The sequence below is a fragment of the Haemaphysalis longicornis genome, unplaced genomic scaffold (assembly GCF_048455015.1).
Source record: "Haemaphysalis longicornis isolate Haplotype H1 unplaced genomic scaffold, Haemaphysalis longicornis Haplotype H1 scaffold_3, whole genome shotgun sequence".
In the NCBI taxonomy this organism is placed as follows: Eukaryota; Metazoa; Arthropoda; class Arachnida; order Ixodida; family Ixodidae; genus Haemaphysalis; species Haemaphysalis longicornis.
Window position 1 is genome coordinate 21,244,610 of NW_027526335.1, and position 9,083 is coordinate 21,253,692.

At 49.2% G+C, this 9,083-nt stretch overlaps 1 protein-coding gene across 4 annotated transcripts in view; it reads right to left on the reverse strand.

Annotated features, from left to right (window-relative positions):
* Positions 1-7,761, reverse strand: part of LOC144173189 (uncharacterized) — a 58,195-nt gene extending 50,434 nt beyond the window's left edge. For all 4 annotated transcript variants that reach the window (XM_077701695.1, XM_077701696.1, XM_077701698.1 and 1 more), the window contains exon 1: positions 7,590-7,761. The gene's annotated coding sequence lies outside the window, so the exon portion shown is untranslated. The remainder of the gene's footprint in view (positions 1-7,589) is intronic.
* Between the last annotated feature and the right edge of the window lie 1,322 nt (positions 7,762-9,083).

Consider the following 9,083-nt stretch of genomic DNA (forward strand, 5'->3'; position numbering starts at 1 on the left):
AGTGTGAGCTTCCTTCATTTTTTTTTTTTTTGAAGGGATAATCATTGGACATCACCGTGAAGGGGCGGGTGCTATGACGGGTCCGAGCCATTGTTACCACCATTGCGAGGCCGCTCGAGTTTCTCTCGTACCTAGCAAGTGTTGCCCCGATTACGGCGAACGCTGGTGTTTTTTGTTTTTTTTTTTCCGACTGGGACCTTGTACTGCCCTACGTGACCTATGCGTACAATACAGCCATTCAGGCCACAACAGGTTTCTCGCCCTTTTTCCTCCTGTATGGTCTATAGCCGTCATGTACCCTTGATACGGTTCTCCCCTACCGACCGGATCGCTCCGAGTGCTCCACAGCTTCTGAAGCTGCCAAGTACGCGGAAGAATGCCGCCAGCTTGCAAGGTCCTTTACGACTGAAGATCAGTTGCATCAAAAATCTCGGCACGACGACACAGCATCCCACCCGACGTATTCTCCAGGATCTGTGGTGTGGCTGTGGATTCCCTCCACCACACCAGGATTGTGTAGCAAGCTTCTTTCTCGATGCTTGGCTTGTCAAACGTGCACCGGGGAAGCTTGGTGGTCACCGTGAGCCACACACACGCGAGCGCTCGGCATTTTCTTGGTATTTTAACCGAGGACACGCAAAATAACGATTTCCTAAACAGCTTCGCTGTTGAAACCACTGCCGTTGCCGGTATCCAACCCACTTTCTCGCGATCAGCAACCAATATGTCCCTAAGCAACTGCTAAAAAGGACTGGATGTCCAGCATTTGTGACCTGTAGGGGCACGCAGTCTTGGTTTTAATGTTACCGAACTGGAGTCGAATACGCGCAATTCTAGGCATTTTTGTTTTGTCAAGTGCATTTTAATGCGACACATTTTCTTCAAGATCAATTCTGAACCTCTTTTTCCCAAATAAACCTGGCGTCCATTCTTTGGGTCGCTTTAGGGCCGGACGCTGCCGATCACCCCGTTGAATCCGGGAAACAGATTATCGCGTCAAGTAGGATGGCAGGTGTGGGAATATATATATAATGGCCATAAGAGGTAAAAAAGAAGCGCGACGCTGACGATTGAAGTGGGAATGCTATACCCACTGCATGGAAATTTTCCAATGCCAACTTGCGGCCCTGATTTCTCATGACGTCATTGCATGGCGAAACCTGCATGAGTCATCCTCATTTTCATATTAGAACACAAAAAGGCATCCTTGGATTGCCCGCGCCAAATTTCAGGCGAAACGCGGGAAAACTGAATATTCTGAGGTTCCATTGCAGCTCGCCCGCCGTGCGCGGTGTCCCGACACCGCGGTACGTTGCGCAAGCAGGTGAATGCTTTGTCTTTTTCGGTTATAAACGAGATTACTGTTTGCGCAATGGACATTTTACTAGTGCTTTTTTTTTTACAATAGATGGCTCTTTTTTGCGTCATTCTGTCTTGTTACCAAATTATTACTACTCGACGGGACTGTTTCCGCCGGATATTCATGACGCTGTGCTGCGCTGGAGTGGCTGGCTTAGAAACAAGGAGGGAAACCAGACCCACACATAAACAGCATGCTCTTCGAGTTTTCCAACCGGACGCCGCGTTACCAGATAATATCCATCAACCTTTGTCGAATGAAAAGACACAATACATTAATAATTGAGTGCTGCAAGAGTCTGGGTAAGCAGCCGAGTTCCTCACATGCGATCTAACGTTGATTTTACTCAGATAGGAAACGAACAACGTTCGTGTGCACAGCGCGCGTGTCTAGCAAAAGGGAAAACGCTTCAGCGACTTCACGTGCGTGTAAACGCTATAGCAGCGTAACCATAGTCAAGTAACCGTAACGGAGTAGCCATTGTGCCACGGGGAGGAGATGGGCGAGCTGATCCGTCAAAACTTGACAAATTGTCGTGTACACCAACTGTTTCCTCTCCGTTCTCTCGACGATTGTCCATCGTGCCGTACGATCTGATGTCTTGTTTCCTGTTCGTCCTCCTTCCTTCCTCCGTCCGCGCAGTGCTTGACCTCGACCCTGAAAGCGTTCATCGCCTGGAACACAATCGCCGCGGTTCTCTGCTGGACGACCACGGTCATGCTGCTCTACGAGCGACAACACGAGGTAAGCCGTGGCTTCTGCTGTGCATTCAGCGCTCGACACTGCGTTTTTTTTTTTTAAAGACGATAATCTTTCTTGGGCTACTTAAACGCAGATATTTTGGTCTGTCTGTACGTCTGCTTGTCTGTCTGCCTGTGACTCGATTAATCCAGCCGGCCAAAGTGAAACAGAATCTGCGCAGTAGTCTTATAATTATATACCCACAGCCAAATCTAAACGTCTAAGTCCGGTGTCAGTGTTCATACTTGTCAACATTTTTGAACAAGAACAAGACTTTACGCAAATATAAGGCAGGAAATCAATACATAAGGGATATTTACAGTGTTCATTTGTTAAAAATTCATGGATTCTTGGTTTTTGCGCTAGCAAACGAAATACTACACCAACAGCAGATAAAACATTCACTCCACCACCTGCTGTTGCCCGCGCTACTATAGCTCCTGGCGGCATTTTAAGAAATCAACCGGCAACAGTAACGAAAGGTTCAACTAGATAGGTTCTACGTTCCGCTTGGAACGCTCGTGGAGTAGGGCAACGTGGTTCTATCAACGTTGGAGTAGGGTTCCTCGATACACGCGCGTCTCCGCCGTATGCCAGCGCTGTCATCGAGGCACCCGACTTGAAGCAGTGGAATGCGGTAAATTTAAATTGACTTGAGCAATCCTCTAGCGTGCTATCTTGCGAGTAACCAGACGGAAAAGGAACAGCATGAGAGGTAAGCGGGAAAGAGAAGGGAGGTATGTACTTGGGAGGGGAGCCAGTCGACTATCGTCTCTCGCCGACATTTGCTACGAAAGGAGCAGATACGAGGCCATTTTTTTTTACCCAAATCATTGCGAAAGGACCGCAACGACCCGGGCCTGACGAAAGAGGGTTTCAAAGTTTTATACCTTTTTTAGTACCTTAGTAATTGACAGAACTGAGAAGAAGCACTATAGCGATTCTCAGTGATTGGTTCTCGGCCGCAAGAGTGTCGCGTATACTCCCTTTTGAGTTTATTAGTGCATTGCCTTTTTTATAGCCGTTACCAAAAGCATTCAATGCTGCAAGCGAAGGGAAGCCATTTAATACCAGCGAAGTGTCAGCAATGACGCAACTGAGCCCGTAATAACGCCTTCGAGGACACCGAAGGTGTTGTCGACCTTTTAGCGGCAATGGCACTCCATATGCCCCTTGTTCAATTTGTAGTCTGGTTGTCAGCGCTGGAAGAAAGCACACACGAGCGGGGCTCCTGCTTCGGCTGCTTCGGCGATCGTGTGAGTGACCCGCGCTTATCGCTGCGCACGTCCTCGCCACTGCGTGTTTACAGCCGCGAATAAGTAGACAGCGCGCTCGGCCGTTCCCACCTCCGTGGTTCTCACGAGGCTGCCATTTCAGGGCTGTGCTTCCTACCAGAAAACTGAAAGTGCAGGGCAAAGAGGACAGACGCGAATGTATACCATACGTCCTCGCGAAAACGATGAATACAAAAATTAGGCACAGGAAAGAGAAACAGCATTTTGGAAGAGTGTTTCAGATCACCTTAAAGAGAATTAAATGCAACAGGCTGGTTGGCCTACACCGGTAGATTAGTGCGTCTAGTTTACGCCTATGGTAAATTCAGCAGAGAGAGAGAGAGAGAGAGAGAGAGAGAGAGAGAGAGAGAGAGAGAGAGAGAGAGAGAGAGAGAGAGAGAGAGAGAGAGAGAGAGAGAGAGAGAGAGCTCCGATAAACTACACAATGATAGTAACGTACAGAAGGGTATAGTACAGGCATATTCCGCACAACAGTTTCTTACGTTGCAAAGCGTTAATACAGATTGACGCCGTCTGTTTGAAGGGCTCTAAATGTTCGAGGGACTCGACGTACAGGGGTCGAATTCTCTAAAAAGACGTGTGAAACGACAGCCGTCGCTTTGAAACGACGTCGTATTGGCGTGAGAAATCTGCGTTTTCTTTGGCTCTGTAGTCCTCGACAGGAGAACAACCGCGGAATGTACTCGCAAGTGCTGCTTGAGGCGCCGTTATAAATGACGTGGCCGAAGTGCACCATTTCAAGTTGCGCTCGAACCCTACGACCGCGTGCAGACCAATGGCGCTATATTGAGCAGTTCACCATGCAGATGCTCACCGACATGGTTTCACTGTTTCCGACGACCATCGAGACTGGGATGTGACACTTCCTTATGTCAAGTTTGCCTACAATTCCTCCCGTGACCACTCCGCCAGATGCTCTCCATCATCCTTCTCCTCCTCTTTGAGCCGCTTGTCCCTCAACTTCCAATGCAAGGTGATTGATGTGATAATGTGCGATTGAGTCAGCACCTAAAATAAATAACGGCAGGTTTGACGCATCACCATCAAAATGGCAACCTCTAGATATCGCTTTTCCGAGATGGCGAAAGAAAAGGCAACGACAGAGGTATAAATGAGCGAGGCAACGCTTCTATGATGAATGACCAAGAACTTCTGACCGCACTTTTCTTGGCGTCGTAATGATTCCCGCCATCGAGCACCTGAAGCTGACAAAGGTTCTTTGATTTTGACTTCTCCTAACATGATGAGTCGGTCCTTTTCTAGCTGACAAAGGACACACGCTCGTCAAGATGATATCGCTTGATAGGGCGGGGCGTAAGGCATGAGTTGACGACTTATTCCTGTGACAGGATTGAGCAGGATTTCGTTAATCCTTTATAACGGTTTTTCCTCGAGAGGAGGAGGAATAAACGTTTATTGTGCACACCACGATGTGCTCAGCCTCCCAAGTCCAGGAGGCCGCGAGTCCGAGCTGCGTCCAGAGCTCGTTGCACCAGGGCTTGCTGTCGCTCTGAGAAATTGCGTAATTGTATGGTAGCCTTTAGGTGGTCGATAGGTTTGAGTTTGTGGTATTTCTTTGCTTTCATGGATGCCTGAAGTAATACGAAAAGAAAACCGAATGACAGGCAGCAACACAGCTACTCCGGAAGACCCGTGGTTGTACCGCAAATGTGACGCGGTCACTTAAACAGGCTTGCCTTTTAGATTTTATATGAAAAAATACGTTTGGTTGCGGTCGGATCCAAGTGACTAAAAGATCTGTGCCGAACAATTATTTCGCAGAACTGACACACGAGCCGTGTCAGGATACACCCAGCCTAAATTTTGTACGTGGGGAAAATTAGATTTTTGGCGAAACAAACAAAAAAAAACGTTTGCTCAAGAGAAAATAACGTTCAAACGGTACAGCTAAAAGTAATATTTCAATGTACCTCACGCCCGCCCTGCCCCCGCAGAATAGTGTTGGTTTTTGTGTCAACCCTAATACGTCTAATTTTTTCCTACTTGTTTCAGTTTAGTGGTGTCTACATACCCCATGCCTTGGTTTACGAAAACACCACGACGCCAAACGCGACGTTTTCGGCATTTGTGAATCGACATGAAGTAAGTGAACCGTGTTTTCGTTCGGTAGTCAAGCCTCCCCGAAGCTAAAATATTTGTAACGACATATCGACGGTTATTAATTAATACCTTAATTAGATTTCACCAATTCATGTGAAGAAAAAAAAAACTCACTTTCCAGGGGATTAATTGCTTTTGGCAGTAGCGATACTTTTCGTTGGCGAGATTACTTCCGACCACGAAGCATCTGTGTCCTTTCTTTATGCCTTTTTGTTCAGCAAAAAGCAAGAGAAAGACATCTGAACAATTAAGTGTACTAACCCTCCGGCCTAGATTGCGATGAAAACCAATCCAGCAAAGTCGGTGCCGCAGCGACAAACGGCATCGATTTCTATAAAATCGTGCATGCGTTATTACGAATTGACTGATGAAGCAAAAAGAAAGAAATTTCAGACGGTGGTTAGGCGCGAACGCTTTGCAACTTGCTTTGCCTTGGAAAACGAATTTCGCATTTTGTAATGAGCCAGTTGCCTGTAGATTTGAAGTAATAGAGGTCCGAAGCCGTGAAACACGCGTGGAAAAACAAAAATTTAGGAATAATAATGGTCGCTATCTACATGCTTTGTTTTATATTTCTGCAGCTGACTGTTCGGGCCGCCCTCTACATATTTCCTACTGGGGTTGCAGCAGTAAAAGTAAGCCCCGAAATGAAAAAATACCTTTTTTTTAAATCTATTGACAATACAGTACTGCATAATCCGCAAGCCTCTGTTGAAGTTTAAACAGCGAGAAAAAATTTCACTCCGTCCCCCCTTCCCCAATAACTGTCTCGCCGTTGATGGGTTTCACCGCTGTGCAAGCAAATATTCTCGCTATTAACAGCAGCTACTGCGTAAACTGCCAAAATTTTATGCCCTCCTAGGCTAGTTCACAAGATACACTTGCCAAAGTTATACGTTGCCGCGAACCATGCATTGGATTTGTTTATTTGTTTTTGCTTTTACCGCCCGGCTGCACCGGGCTCTGTTATCTGTGTCCCGAGTGAAGCGCATGTCCCATTCTTTTTCTCTTAAGCCGCACGGATTATCTTTATTTGATAGAGAGGATGTGTCGCCATAACGCCATTAGCCTAGACTAGTCTTCTTTGATCTACAGTGTTCTCGATGCAATTCGACGGTTCGAGAAGCGCTCGCGCCGAAAGATAAATACCCGCTGAGCACACGCCGCGGCATTCGATTCGCCACCGCTCGCCTGCGCACGCCATTTTGTTGACTGCTGCTTTGCCGCCTGTGATTCGAGTTGTTAGGGGAGCACAGGTTCTCTCGAACAAACTTTCCTCCAAGACAGCTGCACCGTGTTTGGCTACGTGACACTATCTACCCCCGCAGTTGGCCCTCCTGTACGCTGTGTACTACGGCTACCTGCGAGCGCTGTCTGCGGAGTGCGTGCTATCCGAAGAGATCGTGCCGTACGGGCCTGATCTCGATGGCGATGTGCCCTCTTCGGAAAGCGGTGCGAGCGCCGATGTACCGTCGCAGAGAAGCACCGTCAAGTGCAGCGGCTGCCCCGGGGGAAGCGGCACTGCGGGAGCGGCCAAGAAAATCCCCCCGGACTGGGGCCCGCCCAGCCAGACGTCGTTCCGGCCGCGTGTAGAATGGTCCAGCTCGGAAGGCAAGCGGTGTCCCTTTCCCGAGAACAAGGAACATGGACTAAGCGGCGTCCAGGTACGCCGCTCGTCGAACACATCATCGCTCGTAGCTTTGGTCGCAGTCGTCGTCGTAGCTGTTGCCACGTGCCTAACCCCATTGTTCACTGCACGCACACGCACACGCACACACGTACACTCACACACACGCGCACGCGGGCACGCGCGCACACGCCCACGCGCACGCGCACGCACGCACGCACACACACACACACAGACAGACCCACGCACGCGCAGGCACACGCACATGCACACGCACGCACACACATGCCCACGCATGCGTGCATGCACGGAGAAGTATGCACACGCACACACATTTTCGGCCACCGAATGCTCTGGTCGAAAAAAGCGAAATCCTGCTCTCACTCTTTTCCTCTCTTTCGCCAGTCAGCCCTCTCTCACTCACTTTCTCTCTGAAGGAACTTACCCCTATACAGGGGGTTACAAGGATGACCGCGGTTTCCCTGATGAAGGCAAGTCTTCTTGTCAAAACGTTGGCACCAGACTCGGGTCTCTTCCTTGGCACAAGCTTCGTCTAAGCGAAATTGACACGCGTACACTCACGCACGCACACACGAACACGTACACCCGGCCGCAAAATAAGCCGAGGCATGCGAGCGCGTGGCAAAATGCATCGCCCCGCCATCTGACGTTGCACTTATTGTGTCGCGACACCGACGTGCGCGTGCGCGTCCTACCCAGGTACACTGCCCGGTCTTTTCCTTCGCTTCAAGCGGCACAGCTGATAGCACTGAGCGCTCGGCTCTATGTAGAGGTCACTTTTTATGTTCAACACATCTCGCTGGCACACGCTTCGGCGGTGGAGGGCAAGGGTAAAGCGTGCTTTGCTCTATCAGCCTGACTCTGTCGAAGGACGTATTGCTACGAGTTTTGATATCTTCGCTTTAGGGGTGATAGCATCTGTTTGACTTTCTAGGAGGGAAATTTTTGTCTCGGTTTGTGTCAATCAATTCACCGCGCATTGCAACCTACTATTAATTTTTTGTTATTTTTGATGATACCCACGAGTGTTCTGCCCTCTGCCCGCGTCTTCCCCCGTCAAAACCCGTTTGAGTACGCTTGCGAGGTGACCCCTCCATCACATTTTATTCAAAAAAGAATTTCTCGCCCCTATTCCTTCCTCTTTGGGGCGCCCATTTTTAGCTATCAACCAACTGCATGTTTCAGGCAAAACATACAAAGACGCGTTTGTATATATGTGGCACTAGTTCGTTACCGACAGAGCAACATATGTTATCTGTCGGACAGGGGCAAAACATACAAAGACGCGTTTGTATATATGTGGCACTAGTTCGTTACCGACAGAGCAACATATGTTATCTGTCGGATAGGGGCAGAACGAGCAGCGAACACTTCACCCTCGCCGTTAGCCCCCGAAACGTGTGCGGGCGAGGCATGTTAGCAAAGGAAGTGACCGCTATCGCCAAACGCTGAATGCGGTCAGCTTTTACGCTTGAAGTGAAGGAAAAGATAGATTGTAGGATTTAACGCGCCGACGCCACGCAGGCGACGAGGCGCGCCGTAGTGGAGGGCTCCGGATTAATTTTGACCACCCGGGGATCTTCTACGTGCGCCGAAATCTCGTACACACGGGCGTTCTTGCTTTCGCCGTGAAGGAAAAGACAGGACAGCGAACATGGTTGGACGCGCACGCGCATATGGATGTCTCGACACCAGAAGTGCATCGTCAGGTGGCGCGGCGATGCATTTTGCCACGCGCTCGCATACCCCGGATTATTTTGCCGCCGGGGTGTACGCATTTTGCGTTAGCGAAGACGGCTCCTTGATCTAGACTTTCCAGAATTTTTATCCAACAACCTGCTCTGGCAGGTGGTCTCGTGCCCCGAACCGAGTTACCCGGTGGAGCGATGGAGCTTCTCGGGCTCATCAAGTACCGCCA